General features: G+C 39.3%; 3 pseudogenes; 2 read left to right on the top strand and 1 right to left on the bottom strand.

Annotated features, from left to right (window-relative positions):
• The first annotated feature begins 4,396 nt into the window (after window positions 1–4,396).
• LOC148735787 (uncharacterized) lies at window positions 4,397–5,116 on the top strand (annotated as a pseudogene).
• Window positions 5,117–5,179: 63 nt separating this feature from the next.
• LOC148735788 (uncharacterized) lies at window positions 5,180–9,105 on the top strand (annotated as a pseudogene).
• A 4,016-nt stretch (window positions 9,106–13,121) lies between these two features.
• LOC148735789 (uncharacterized) lies at window positions 13,122–14,375 on the bottom strand (annotated as a pseudogene).
• Between the last annotated feature and the right edge of the window lie 1,860 nt (window positions 14,376–16,235).

Genomic DNA, 16,235 nt, shown 5'->3' on the forward strand with positions numbered 1-16,235 from the left:
ATCCTGATGACAGGAAGAAACAATGAGTGTTTCAGGGTTTCAACAACCCAATGGCACCTTATACCTAAACATGGGTCAAGTGCCCCATCCCCCCCCGCCCCTAGCCCTGGCCAAAAATGCACAGAAGACTTTCAAAGTTAGCAATTGCAAATTTTGTGTCCCCAACATTTAAATGTGAACTTTTCAAAGTGTTAAGTGTTAAGTTTGAAAAAATGTTCATTAGGAACCCAAAACTTCACAATGAAGGAAGAAAAAAAATTACATCTAATCCAAAGGAAACTGGAGTACAATAAGGACGAAAGGAGATGGATTGCTGAATACCCATGGATTCGAGATCCCTCCGCATTGCCTGGTAATAAAAGGGCTGCTATGGGAATGCTCATATCAACTGCAAAAAGATTAGAAAAACAGGCCAAAGTTTATCAGAAACAAATCGAAGATATGATCGAACGAGAAGTCGCACGAATGCTCTCTCAAACAGAACTGGAAAACTACAAAAGACTCGTTCACTACATTTCTCATCATGAGGTTTTGAAGCCAGATACCTCATCAACTCCAGAAAGGATCGTGTTTAGCACTAGGCTAAAGGACCACACCTACTTAATGACCTCCTGGGTGTACTCATAACATTCAGAGAAAACAACATTGCAATAATATCTGATATTAAGAAAATGTATCATACAGTCAAGATCAAAACTATAGAGCAACATAGACATAGATTTCTCTGGAGAGACATGGATACTGGAAGACCGCTAGACCCGTATGTAATACAAAGAGTCTCATTTGGGAACAAGCCCTCAGAAACGATCGCTGCTGTTGCATTGAGAAAAACAGCAGAGATGGGAGCACACGAATATCCCAAAGCGGCACAGGTTATTAAAGAAAACACGTACATGGATGACATCATAGAGAGTGTTCCCAACAAAGAAAAGGCGAAAAAACTTGCTAAGGATATAGAAGCTTTCCTTGATGGAGGGAACTTCAAAATGAAAGAGTGGATTTCACGCATGATAGAACTGATCTACTCAAGACTTTACCCAACGACAAATACTCTACAACGGAAAAGGTGTTAGGAGTTGTATTGAACCCAGTCCAAGACAAATTTGTATATAAAATGAACCTTCGAACCACACCCAAGAATAAGCGAAACGGGAAAACCCATAATGACGCCAACGCCCCAACGAAAAGAATAATTCTATCACAAATGAATAGCATTTATGATCCACTTGGTTTAGCAGGACCATTTACAGTCAGAGCAAAGATTTTAATGAGGGAACTATGGGGGATCGAAAATAAACTAGGACGGGATGACGCAATTCCCGAAAGGTACAAACGATATTGGAAACAATCTTGCCTAGACATGCTGGGGATGAGTAACATTAAATTTAAGAGATGTCTGAAACCAACAGATACAACTGATGAACAACCGATGTTAATCATCTTCAGTGATGGATCCAGTAACGCTTTTGGTGCCTGTACATATGCAAGATGGGCACTCAACAACGGACGATATTGCTGCAGACTTCTGCTATCAAAAAATCGCCTTGCACTGATAAAAAAGATTTCCATTGATAGAATTGAACTGTGTAGTGCTTTGTTAAACTCAAAATGAAAGACATTCATACTCATTGTAGATACAAGTTTATAAAGTGCTATCACATCGTGGACTCCCAAATGGTACATAGCATGATACTGAAAGAATGAGTGGGTAACAGGACCCCCGTTGATACCAGTGTTTACTACACTGAAGGGACTATCCAGTATTAATATAGATGTCTACTCTACTCTACTTCTACTCATACGGATTTAATACTTTTGCCGCAACCCGCGTGGGAGAAATACAACAGAATACAAATCCTAAAGAATTGTTTTGGGATGGAAAGTAAATATAACATCGCAGATTGGTTAACTCGTGGTAAGAAAGCTAAGGAAATAAATTTGGACAGCATCTGACAAAATGGACCCAGTTTCCTTGAGTTTCTCGAAACCGACTGGCCAATATACAAGACACTGACCAAAGAGCAACTTCCTGAGTTAATCAAAGTAGCATCCACTGTAACCAAACATTTCAAACAAGACGACAAAAACACACTGGCGGCAACAATCAACATCGACAGATATTCAGATTTTGGAAAATTGATCAGAGTGAAGGCCAGGATTTTGGCAATGTACTAAAAAACACCGAAATCGTCCTTCAAACACGCAGGGAAGTCACTAATTCCAACTGATATAGCACAGGCGGAGAACTTCTGGATTATGGAAGCGCAAAATGGTATGTATAAAGACATTGAAAAAGGACGATACAAACGCCTGTGCCCCCGAAAGAATACAGATGGAATATACGTGGTTGAAGGACGGGGAGAAAGGTGGATGGAGATGAGTCACAACAAAAACAAAGTTTTCCTTCTTCCGTATGATCATCGATTTTCACGTCGTAGTAAACATATCCATAGAAGAGGACACCATAGCGTTCTCTACACAGCCAGTAATACACCCACGAGGTTCTGGATTGTCAAGTTACTAAAAATGGTCAAGTCTATCAGATACAATTGCGTGATATACAAGGAACTAGACAAAAAACTGAGTGAACAAGTTATGGGAAAATTACCAGTGGACAGACTAAAGACTTCTCCCGCCTGGACTTGTACTGCTATTGATCTATTTGGACCTTTCAAAATTCGAGGTGAGGTGAAGAAATGAACGACTGGAAAAACGTATGGAGTGATATTTAATTGTTTAGGCACCCGCGTAGTGCACGTAGACCTAGCCACAGATTATAGCACTGAGAAATTCCTCATGGTCCTGACAAGATTTGCATCTATTTGCATCGCCTCCTGGTTAGCTCAGTTGGTAGAGCGCCGTAGTGTTGGGCGGGAGGTCGAGGGTTCAAGCCCCGGCCGGACCAACACTAAGGGTCTTGAAATAACCGAGGAGAAAGTGCTACCCTTCTACGATATCAAGAAATGGATAGATACTCTAGTCTTTTCGGATAAGGACTAATAAACCGTAGGTCCCGTCTCCTGCAGGGTTAGGGGTAGGAGACGTTAGTTTCCCAAGCAAGAGATTACTGTGTGGTGGATATCCTTTCCTAGTATGGGGTGGGGTTGGGTTTCTAGGGTGTAAAAACCTAGTAGGGGCCTTAGAGTCCTATCTTTTTTACACCTACCTAATGGTAAATCTCTAAATAAAATAGAATATTCGAGGGTATCCTTCGAAACTGTATTCTTACAACGGACCTCAATTAGTTGCCGCAAATGAAGAACTAAAAAATGTGGTCAAAGGTTGGAATCAAGAGGAGCTAAAATACTTTGGCGTCATGGAAGAATTCAGGTGGGATTTTGCTCCAGCTGATGCACCGTGGCAAAACGGAGTGTAAGAAGCGTTAGTGAAATCGGTGAAGCGAGTGATAACAGCCGCCATAAGTCATCATGTTATGACATTCTCCCAACTCCAAATCGTTTGCTTCGAGATAGCAAACCTTGTTAATGAAGACCGACCGGGAGACACCCAACGTCACCAGATGATGGAACTTATCTGTGCCCCAATGACTTGCTACTAGGCAGAGCAACATTACGAATGCCAAGCAGACCCTATAGAGAGCCCTCCAATCATCGTCAATGGTTTGAATTTCTCCAGAATGTTGTGAGTTATTTCTAGAAGAAATGGCAAGGGACTACTTTCCTAGTTTACTAATTCAGCCACAATGGCACACCACTCAACGCAATCTTAGTGAAGGTGACATAGTGCTCATTCAAGATGCTAACCAAATCAGAAGACAATGGAAACTTGGGTGTCGTCGTCCAGACATTTCCTGGGGAAAATGGAAGAGTAGGAAGAGTGCAAGTACAGTATAAAAATCCCAAATCAGGGGAAGCCGTCAGCGAATATCACGGAAGAGGCTTTGTTACCGTCGAAGGAGCTGTGAATAAGTTGATTGTTCTTGTACCGAAAGAGGAAGCTGAAACAAAAAACTGATTGTTTTCTTTAATAATCGTGACAAAATCCTTCAGATGAACTTAGTGTATTTTCACTTTTATCTTAAGTTGTTATTTTTTCGTGCCCGAGGGAGTGTTTCGTTCTAACACGAAATTAATGCGTAATATTATCATGCGACATGACGTAACATTGCATTAAGTAATTGATTGATAAGATCGTTGAAGTTAATACTACTATTAGTGGAGTACCGTAAAGCGTTTGATTTGATAGATCATAGTATACTCGTTAGAGAGTTGCGTAACCAGTGCAAATTACCAGCTAGCATTATCAACTGGATTATAGATCTTTATCAGACAGATCCCAGTGGATTAAACTTGCATCAGAGTGCTTTTCTGAATGGGGCCCAGTCCCCGCCGGCATACCACAAGGTACCAAGCTAGGCCCGTGGTTATCGGTCCTAATGACTAACGGCCTTGATACGAATGCACAGCAATGGAAATATGTGGACGACACCACGTTATCTGAGGTAGTGGTAAAGGGCGGAGAAAGTCATGCGCAAGCAATAGCTAACAGAGTAAGTGAGTGATCTCGCGAGAACAGGGTCCAACTAAACACCGATAACTGCAAAGAACTCAGGATATCCTTTGCTAAAGAACAAACAGTCTTTGATCCTGTCATCATAGAAGGAAAGTAGGTAGAGTTAGTCACTAGGTACAAAGCTACTAGACCTTACAATAGCGAACGATCTAACATGGAACGACCATGTAACTGAGATAACCAAACAGGCTAGCAAGAGAATCTACTTCCTAACTCAGTTAAACAGAGTGAGAGTTTCGAAACAAGATCTATCATTGTTCTACGTATCGTGCGTGAGATCTGTTATTGATTATGTAGCACCTGTCTTTTTTAACGGTCTCCTCCAGTACATACACAAAGAGCTGGTATGGCTCGAGAAAAGAGCAATATCAATTATAACCTCAGGAAAGTGCAAGGTGGGGTTAACACCCATTTTGGAGCATTATTACGTACTCAGTAGCAGGCTTTTTGATAATATTTTCAGTGATCCAAACCATAAATTGAAGGCGCTCCTTCCACCAGACCATGTCAACTCACGCTATAACCCAAGAAGACAGCGCCGTTTAATATGCCAAAGCTTTGTACGAACAGAACAATTATTACGTTTATATTGCGATGTCGAGGCATACCACAAGGTACTAAGCTTGGCCCGTGGATGTCGGTCCTAATGATTAACGACCTTGATACGAATGCACAGCAATGGAAATATGTGGACGACACCACGTTGTCTGAGGTAGTAGTAAAGGGCGGAGAAAGTCACGCTCAAGAAATAGCTAACAGAGTAAGTGAGTGGTCTCGCGAGAACAGGGTCCAACTAAACGCCGATAACTGCAAAGAACTCAGGATCTCCTTTGCTAAAGAGCAAAGATAAAGGCTGATAGTTTCGAAAGAAACTGTTTGGGGTTGCGTCGGTGGGAGTAACGAAATAATTTGGATATATCAACAAAGTTGAAATGGTAAATTGGCCACCGTAACCATTACAAAAGCTGACGTTTCGAGCGTTAGCCCTTCGTCGGAGCGAATAGAGGAATTGTAGGTTGTGTGTGCTTTTAAGGGCAGAAAATGGAGCTACGTTATTGGTGGGAACCTAGCAACGAGAAAAACACGAATAAATTAGTGGAATGAAAAGCGTTCGTTGATCCCTGTGGGATTTAGACTGCCGGTTTGAAAGATGAGCTTTTGTTCAAGAGTTGTTCGGCTTTCCGTGCTACCCAAGTGTAAGGAAAGACCGCAGATTGCCATATGTTGCTTAGAATGATTAGGTAAATTAACATGTCTAGCGACTGGTTTCGATGTGTCCTTGCCATTCTTTTCCACGTCTCGAAGCTGGTTACCACCGCGCCCAACTTATTGATCGACATTCAGCACTACAAACGTCGCATAAGGAAGTTTCCGACCTTATTCCATTCACTCTCACGTTTCACCCTCACAACCACTCAGTTAAATCCATCATTCTTAAAAACGTTAAATTACTTCAAAACGATCCAGAGACAAGCACTATCTTTTCGCAGCCTCCGCTCGTTTCATTCAAACGCGACAAAAACATAGGCAATTTTTTGGTCAGAAGTTCTTTTCAGACTAATGACCAACCAGGCACTTTTAAATGCGCTCGTGCACGATGCAAAACGTGTCCTTTCATTCACAACACTGATAAAGTATCGAGACCTAAACGATCCATTAAGATCACCGATCACTTCACGTGCACCTCCGCCAATATAATCTATTGCATAACTTGCACTTATTGTGAAAGGATATACATCGGCGAAACAGGCAGAAGACTAGGTGACCGATTCCGAGAACACCTTCGAGAAGTGGAAAAGAATGACAAGGACACATCGAAACCAGTCGCTAGACATTTTAATTTTACCTAATCATTCTAAAGCAGTCGCTAGACATTTTAATTTACCTAATCATTCTAAGCAACATATGGCAATCTGCGGTCTTTCCTTACACTTAGGTAGCACGGAAAGCCGTAAAACTCTTGAACAAAAGCTCATCTTTCAAACCGGCAGTCTAAATCTCACAGGGATCAACGAACGCTTTTCATTCCACTAATTTATTCGTGTTTTTCTCTTTGCCATGTTCCCACCAATAACGCAGCTCATAGAAGGAAAGGAGGTACAGTCAGTCACTAGTGCAAAGCTACTAGGCCCTATAATAGCGAACGATCTAACATGGACCGACCATGTAACTGAAATAACCAAAAAGGCTAGCAAGAGACTCTACTTCCTAACTCAGTTAAAGAGAGCGGGAGCTCCGAAACAAAATCTATCATTGTTCTACGTATCATGCGTGAGATATGTTATTGATTATGCAGCACCTGTCTTTTATAACGGTCTCCCCCAGTACAGAAAGAAAGAGCTGGTACGGCGAGAGAAAAGAGCAATATCACTTATAACCTCAGGAAAGTGCAAGGTGGGGTCAACACCCATTTTGGAGCATTATAACGTACTCAGTAGCAGGCTTTTTGATAACATTGTCAGTGATCCAAACAATAAATTGGAGACGCTCCTTCCACCATACCATGTCAACTCACGCTATAACCTAAGAAGACAGCGCCGTTTGATATTCCAAAGCTTTGTGCGAACAGAACAAGTAATACGTCTAAATTGCGATGCCGAGACTGTCCGGGCTGTAGTTTTATCCCACTTATATTCATGCTTTATATTTTAACATATTTATATGAATATGCTACATAGAATGTTTTTAATAATATCTTAAAAATCAGTTTTCGACTTATTATCCAGGATTCATTTGTAATTTTTCAAGTATTCTAAAGTTTTTGTAAATAATTGCGTAATTCAGCCTTTGGCTACGATGCATTTTTTAACAAACTACCTATTCATCTATCCATCCATCTATCTATCTGATAGTCTATGCCAGAAATGTATAGGTGTTACATGGGATAAATTGCTCTGATACATTATGGCGAGGTCAATAGCAATCCGTGCGGGGAACTGATAATTTGAAGACATCAATTACATCATCAATGACATGGGGCTATGTGAGCATTAATTAAGAATTTTTTCGTGCTTAGCGTGCGTATATCGAGTTATGGATGCACGCACGAGAGAAGCATAAGAGTTCCTCGAGGCGCAGCCTAGAGCAACTCTAGCTTCTTGAGTGCTCTCTAAACTTCCCGAGTGCATCCATAACTCGATATACGCACAGCTAAAAGCATGAAACAATTCTTTTATAAGATACGAAAACAATTTGGGCGCCGAATGACGTTTTTGTAATGTTTTTTGAAATGAAAGTTTTCCGAAAATGTTGGCGTCTCCGATTGCTTTGTTGATTTTGTCATTGAATGGTTTTCGGTAGAGTTAACAAATGTAACCAAAAAAACGTAATCAACAGAGACTTTTACCTTTCAAAGTCGCCGCAGACCAATTTGTAGTCTTGTTAGTTCTTGCTGAATGTCTTTCAGCTAATATTTTCTCCGGCTCCTGTTCCGATAAATTCGAGAAACGGGCCTGTTATGTTTTGTTTTCGTTGTGCTTGTTAGCTTGACCACTTGCGGGAAGATCGAAAGCCAAAGAAAAGTTTGGTTGGTCTTCTGTTTACTTATATCGTTTTCCGAAACTTTAACTTAAGGAACTCACACAAAGGAAATTTTGCAGCTATTTTTAAACTGCACACGTCATTTTATTGAGCACGGCCCTGCGTACATAAAGATTTTGTTCATGTTGACGCAATATGAATTAGATAAGACTAGCGCGCAAGCTATATCATAATTTCACTTCATCTTATCATTCTTCAGGTGGTGGATGGACCTTAGTTGTGAGTATCAGCTCAAAGAATAACGATCACCTTCAAAGCGCACCCAATAACTGCCTCAACTCCTCGCTGTGTGTTCCCTTTACTGACGAGGACCAGGGTAGAAGTGGCGGCCGCATACATGAGCTAGCAAGGACAGAGGGTAAATATCAAAAAAATATATTACAATAATGATAATAAAAATAAAAATGGTAATGAAAGTATTTCGTAGAGTGTGCCTTTGATCAGTCTACATTCTGATTGACATTTTGTGTTTAGTACTTCTATTAAATGTGAAGTACATCATTATTATTTGTAGATTGTCAAGGCCCTACCCCATTTAATGTTGCATTTTTGTCACTGCATGATAACAGTAATCACCAATCACCGATTGTAGGTTGTAAAAAATCAGTCTTGTGCGATTCGTAACCCGGGCTGGCGCTTTAGGAAACGCATCTAAGCTAGACCGTACTCAGTGAACAAAGTGATTAATAAAACAGGCAGAAATGATTGGTATTGTCAGCGATCTGATATATGAAAGCTTGCTCTAAATAACAAAACGTCTTGGTATTTGGAGGTTTTGTGAGAAAAATGTAAACAGAACACCTTCTTTTGAGATCTTATTTCGCAAAACAGTTAACAGATTAACAATAATGCATGCAAAGGTTTTCTATATTAGGAATTATCCTTTAGAGGGGTTTTTCAAGTGGAGATGAGATGGAGGAACTTGAAGTTAAAAACTACGTGGAGACCTTCATCGCATTTTGGAGTGTATATATGCAGAAGGTCACTAATTTAACAAGGAGCCAAGTTACTCAGAGACGCAAAGGTTGTTAAAAGTAATTTAAAAGTAATACAATGTTCCATGGACAGCCAATGAAGCTCACTAAGTAATGGCGTGATATAGCTTGATATGATCACACTTACAGCCAACTAAAATTAAGCGAGCTGCACAATTCTGCACGAGCTGTAATTTATTTAAAAGGAAACAAGGTAGACTATATAATAAATATGTCGTATTAGACGTTTTGTTGTGTAGTATCGCTGTGTATTTTTACGAGTTGTGTCATACTTTGACGAGCCTATAAGGCGAGTCAAAATACAAATAACGAGTAAAAATACTCAGCAATACGACACACCCAAACTTCTATTAATTTACTTATTATCCACATTGTTATTTAGGTGCATTATCTCAATTGTCGTCTAATTGCCTTTCTTCGCTCGAGTTATCTAGGCTTGGATTAATATTCGCCAGCCATTCCGAATCTTCGTGGTCAAAAAATAACTCAAATTGTCAAATTTTTGGAACTTTAATCCAGTTCGTCGCCTGCACGATGCGAGAAAACCTGTCTAACTGGTTCTCTGAAGTACAAGCACCGCGTGAGATTAGCACTCGTCTTGGGTGTTATTTGTATTCTACGAAGTGTAGTTGGATAATAAATAAGTACATTTGTCAAGTCTTGAGGCAAAAAAAGTCATTAACTAAAATTTTCGTAGAGTCGGTAGATAGGAATTTTTTAATGCGATGAACATTACATACATTAGAATAACAAGACGTGAAAAGATCAATAATATATATATGTTATTGACCAGCGGGAGGTCCGCATTGGGAAAAACTATGCCCGAGGTCTTGGATACTGCCCGAGGGCATAGGCCGAGGGCGGTACTCAAGACAGAGGGCACAGTTTTTTCCAATACGGAACGACCTATGCTGGTCAATAACATTTTTATCTTTTTCTAACACATGACAAAATGATTGCCATAAGAACCCGAATGATTTACGGATACAATTACGAGTCTAATTACGAGAAAATCCTCCATAAACGTAACAATTTGTTAGCGAGCGGATGATATAGAAAACAGATATTATCCAAATTAAAGAGAAAGCTTTCACCGAAACATTTTTATTTGTAAAGCTAACTTAAAAGGCTTCCGAGCAAAATTTGAAACATTTTTTGATAAGTAACTGTCATGATGTGACACCTGCCAGTTGATGAGGAAAAAAGCTTACGCGTTTAAATAAATAACAGCACTGGTATGACAAACACGCACGAATTAAATGACAATGTGACGATCTTGTAGAAAAAAAGAAACACTCGGAAGATCTTACGTAAACTATTGTTTATTTCCAACGACGATTACTCTCCGAAGACTTACCTCTGTTCCATTTTAAAATGTCACGGAAAGTAAATTGTAAGCAAAAACAAATGTTTGGTTTGGAGTTGTCAGTCTGCTTGTTTATTTTCTGTAGTGATGTGTGTAAATCGGTTTTTCTTCAACCGAAAAGCTGAAGTCGAGAGGGGCTAAGACAAAACAGTGACCCCAGGTCAACTGACCCCCTACTGACCCCCAACTGACCCCCTCTTAAATTCACTGGAAATCATGAATTGAAGCTAACGATAACAACCTAACGATATAAAATTACGATATAATAATACACTCACCTCTAATTTCCAAAATGGTGGAAAATGGTCGATCTGCTTTATAACGCGAGTCTGCAATCGCCCAAACTCGTTTTAACACAATTGTTAGTTCTCCTATGCTCATAAACGAGTGGCAAATGGGAACTGCGCTCCACCAAAAAGAAGAATAAACAAAAAGAAATGAAACTTCTACCGGAAAATGCCATCTGCATATTGGAAAACGAGAATACCCTGGGGACGAGGTTAAGGACAATTGGTATTGGGAATTAGAGCGTGACCTGGCACTACTAATACAGTTCAAACCTCCGCTTTCTCACGTTTTGGTCGAAGCAAAACAATTCGTACAACGCAGTACACAATGTTTCGACACATTTGCCACTCATTTATGAGTGTAGGAGAACTAAAAATTGTGGTAAAACGAGTTTGGACGATGGCAGACCATAGGCATTAAACAGATCGACCATCTTCCGCCATTTTCGACCATCTTCCGCCAAGGAATTATGGCTCTCGTGTACTGCGTTCCTCATCACAAATGCTCCTGATGGTTCCAAGAACATTTCGGAAGAACTATGGTGACCGTGCCTTCTCCATTGCCGGTCCCAAGCTTTGGAACGATTTACCATATTCCCTGAAAACATCTGAATCTGTTGCAATTTTCAAGAGGAACCTTAAAACATACTTGTTCAAAGACGCTTTTTAATTTACGATTTTTAATAATTTCATTGCTATGTTAATTAGTCTACAATTTTGTAAAGCGCTACGGAGAACTAGTCGAGCTTAGCGCTATATAAATGCTTCATTATTATTATTATTATTATTATTATTATTATTTTGGAATTTAAGAGGTGAGTGTATTATTATATCGTAATTTTGTATCGTTAGGTTGTTATCGTTAGCTTCAATTCATGATTTGCAGTGAATTTAGGAGGGGGTCAGTAAGGGGGTCAATAGTGGCTCAGTAGGGAGTCAGTTGACCCGGGGTCAGTGTTTTGTCTTAGCCCAGTCGAGAGACTCTTTCCAGCTAGACACAAAGGGATTTAATGCGACTTACATTCATCGAATTCCTTCGTTTACTGTTGTGAAATTTACGGTAGTAATGTCCAAATTCAAGGGACTTGCAAAGAATAGGCGAAAGTGTATTTATAGAAGAACTCAAAACTTCGCTTAACGTTTCACAACGAACAGACTGCGTTGAAGAACTCAGATATTAGCGATTGAGAGTCACATTGATTAACGTAGTTGTTAACTGCAACTACCTCTCGTTTTAACTTTCTGAGTGACTTTTTGGGAAGGATTATTGAATTACAAATTGTTTCTAGGCCGCCTTTTAATCTTTTTAAAAACAAATTTAGTGCCACACAATTTATCTCGAAATCAATTTTTTCGAAAAAACCAAAGTGATTTGAGAGTGAGAGAAGAAAGAATTGCTATTATTTGTCGCCAAAAGGTCGTGACCGAAGTATCTGCTTACAAAATTCTGCCCACCCGGCAAAATAAGATATATCTGTGAAAAATTGCAACGAACCTTGAGATGTTCTGCAAAGGGACTCAAGCGAAGCGGATACAACCCGCTGTGAGCGGGTCGGATGGGGAGAATACTGCCCGCTCTCGGAACCAATCAGATTGCACGATTTGTAGAATACCGCCCGCTTACGAACTGAGAAAAAAATAATATGAATAATATGATGCCCAAAGTTCTGAGCACCATCGAATGTGACACCAATTTCACTGGTTTACTTAGATGGACAGATCATGGATCCATCATCTATATCAGATGGAAACTGCAAAGTAGGTCTAAATTAAATTTGGGCTGATAGTTTCGAAAGAAACTGTTTGGGGCTGCGTCGGTAGGAGTAACGAAATAATTTGGATATATCAACAAAGTTCAAATGGTAAGTTAGCCACCGTAATGATTACAAAGGCTTTCGAGCGTTAGCCCCTCGTCGGAGCGAATTGAGGAATTGTGGGTTGTGTGTGCTTTTAAAGGCAGAAAATGGAGCTACGTTATTGGTGGGAGCATGGCAACGAGAAAAACATGAATAAATTAGTGGAATGAAAAGCGTTCGTTGATCCCTGTGGGATTTAGACTGACGGTTTGAAAGATGAGCTTTTGTTCAAGATTTTTACGACTTTCCGTGCCACCTGAGTGCAACGTCCTATGTCGATTCGCCAACGTCCTACTGGTCAATTCGCCAACGTCAGATATCCAAGACTAACGAAAAAAAAGAAGTTGCTTATTGATGTTTAGAATGCAATCCTGATCCTTGAGTCACTGCCAGTTTCGCTTGACTGACTTCAGATAAATTTGCACGTTTTCACATTTATTGCAACTACCTTACCAATTCATTAATGTATTACGATCTAAATTAACATTCTATGTTCAACTTTTCCAGCCTTATAATCGAGTAATAAATAAAATGGAACTTCAACTAAATAAGAACAGCAATTTTATTACAATATAAAGTATCAAATATTTACAAGCACAAAAAACCTATGAAATACTTATCTCAAACCAAATTATCATATTTACAGAGAAGTTTAAGTTCGCACGAGCTGGTCCGTTAAGCCGAGAACAAGTCTTGATTAGCTGGGCGGCAGTCTTTTCGTTGTTCTCGTACTTTTTCCAGCTTGCAAATAGCTTAGCCTGGATATTCCTAGTGACACTACGTTGAATTCTTTTAAGTTTATTTCCTGATACAAGACTGATTGTCACGGCTGTAAGGTTTGCCTCCCTATCAAGCAACCCGATTAATAAATATATCGGCAAGCCGCATTGTCCCCCCGCTCGGCGAGTGCGTTACGCCAACCTTCAAGATCTTTATTGGTCCGGATCGGCTGTTTGTAGACGCACCAGTTTCTTGGAGTAAACACCTAGCTTTCGATCCACTGTCGTCTGACTTAGTCAACGAGACTCCTCGGCTGTTCTGTTTGGGCGTGGGCCTCGATGCGGACGAACATCGGTGCGATCTCTCCAGACGGAAGGAATGGTAGGGCCATTATCTTTCGGATATACTTGTACACTGCATCGTCACCAGAGTAAGCCGTCTGAAGGCCAAGCTCTTGTACCATAAAGTAAAAATAATATCAAAGGTATGAAAGATAATGCTTTCTCAGTTGCTACGGTATCAGATAATATCAGAAAGTAATTGTCTTGTCTCTCCCTTTAAGTTCTATCACTATTAAAGTTGATATCTCAGTTTAGTCGTTACTTGATATCTGTGCCCCTCTTCTTAAATGCAGGAAGAGAATCTTTACGTCTTAATTCTAAAGATAATTTATTCCATGGTCTGCAAGCTCTGACTAAGAAAGACTTTCCATTTGGATTAACCTTCTGGCAGGTTTGTATCGCCCCAAAAATTAGATAACACTTTGACACTTAAATTTTACCTCTCGAGTTCGTTATCATCAATAAGTCTAAGAATTTTAGACTGGTCCAGTACAAATGTTCTTTTGCAAACTTGCCACTAACTTGTCATTTTAAGATAAAAACTATGTAACTGTTAATCGATAGTCATCCATAGATAAATCAATGTGTAAAATTTTCCTATACAACCTGTAAGTATTATTTTATCGCCAATACGCAAGTGTGAACACGTAAAGATTTTAGGAATGTTCTCTGGTTGCCTAAACGAAACTCAGCGACCTATGACCGTTGAAAACTATTCAAATAATAAAATTCCTTACAGTGTACCTGTACCTACCATTGGCTACGCCCTTTTACAGTGTACCTACCTTTGGCTAGGCCCTTTTACAGTGTACCTACCTTTGGCTAGGCCCCTTTACAGTGTACCTACCCTTTGGCCTTTGGCCCTTTTTAGATCCGCTATAGAGCTTTGCCAGATTCGAGTACAGGCCGCTAGGGGGACTCAACAACGGTTTAAGTAACCAAGCGATGGAGGCCTTTACAACAACAAAACAAAACGGAAGTTACTGCTTCGAAAGAAGGTTGGAAACAGTTTTGCTCTCAACCCAGTTCTCAATTAGCTTAATCTGACAAGGCAAAGAGCCTCTCTATGTAAATGGTGGACGGCCTAAGAGTTGTCAGACAAAAGAAGTCACTAAAAATTAGCAATGTCATTAACAACGTGATATCCCATGACTATTTGAGTTTGTAAACTTTCAACCCTAACCAATAAACCTGAAAACAAAAACTAAAATGATTGGTTGGACAGAAATGATAAAGCGAAAAATATCATGATGAGGAATCTAGTTCTGAAAAATGAGTAGTTCAGAAGAATACATATCAAGACGCAGAATGACAGAATTCGAATATCCTAATACAAATGTCTAGAAAATAGAATTGCAGTAAAATGTGTAGGATGCAGCGGTGCTCTGTTTTGCAAACGAGACAAATATTCTGGAACACTACCTTATAGCGTCATCATACAACCTCTAGGTCTTTCCAATGCTACAAATGCGCTATACCAGTAGCCACGTGCAGTCTTTGACCATCCAATTTTTAGATCTTTTGCTTTTCCCTCAACCCTACTCCTCAAAAACTGAGCTAAACGATCTAGTAAACCAGCCTAGAAAACAACTCCGATACAAAGGAATAACAGTGAAAGTGAGGTTAGTTCAAAACCTGTTGAGATTTCAAGTTAAGGACATAACCATTCATTCCAAAACAAATTATTTTAATTGATAGATTGAATTTTCCCATTGGGCATCATAAATATATTTGCATAATGATAATAATAATAAATGTTACGGAGGCAAATCCTGGGAGCTTAAGCTACTTGAGGTTATATTCAATTTTCGCGTAAAATAATGACATTCTAAGAGCTCTTGACAGTGTGATTATGATGTACAGATTCGGCTTTGTTAGCCAAATAAAGGGATGGTTTTATTGTTGAATACGAGTTTGACTTAAGTTTTTAATTATTTATTACTTTAAAGAGTATTCCCAAACATTGTGTAGTTGCATTAGCGAACTCAAAAAAAGTTACAATGGCTACTCTTGAGGAGTAGCTATTCTCTAGGAATAAAAAATGAACTGCTTCGCTGTTTTATTTGACATATTATAAACCCTAGTCTGAGCTCACTGATCTTTTGTACAAAGTCTCAAGGAATGTTTTAAGCATGGAAACTTTAAAGAAACAAGTTTACACCTGGCTGATAAATACTGGATCAATTCCAAACAAAATTCCGATATAATATTAAAATAAAAAGTTGTAAAATGCTAGTTTAAAAAATAAAAAAAATTCAGCGTCAAAGTGCAAACCTGTTTTACTTCCTTGTTTAAACCGGCTTTAAATCTTTATTGATAAATTCAACATATCAAAAAGTGGTCCGTGAGCCCAATATACTTACAATCTACTAATACATCACCCCACCAAAATAGCATCAGCACTATCAAATCACCTGCAAGTTTCTGCAAATTTAATCAACGCCACTTCCTCGCTAGTTTCTATAACAAAAGCAGTTCATTGTTTTGGGAGAAAATTAAAAAAGCACTGTGTGTTTAGTTGAAAACATTTTTTGGGCTTCTTGTTTTCCAAAAATTCGTGCCTATTCCTTTGAATATGTTTAATTTTGTCTATTGTA

This window comes from Stylophora pistillata, chromosome 3 (assembly GCF_964205215.1).
Source record: "Stylophora pistillata chromosome 3, jaStyPist1.2, whole genome shotgun sequence".
Classification (NCBI taxonomy): domain Eukaryota; kingdom Metazoa; phylum Cnidaria; class Anthozoa; order Scleractinia; family Pocilloporidae; genus Stylophora; species Stylophora pistillata.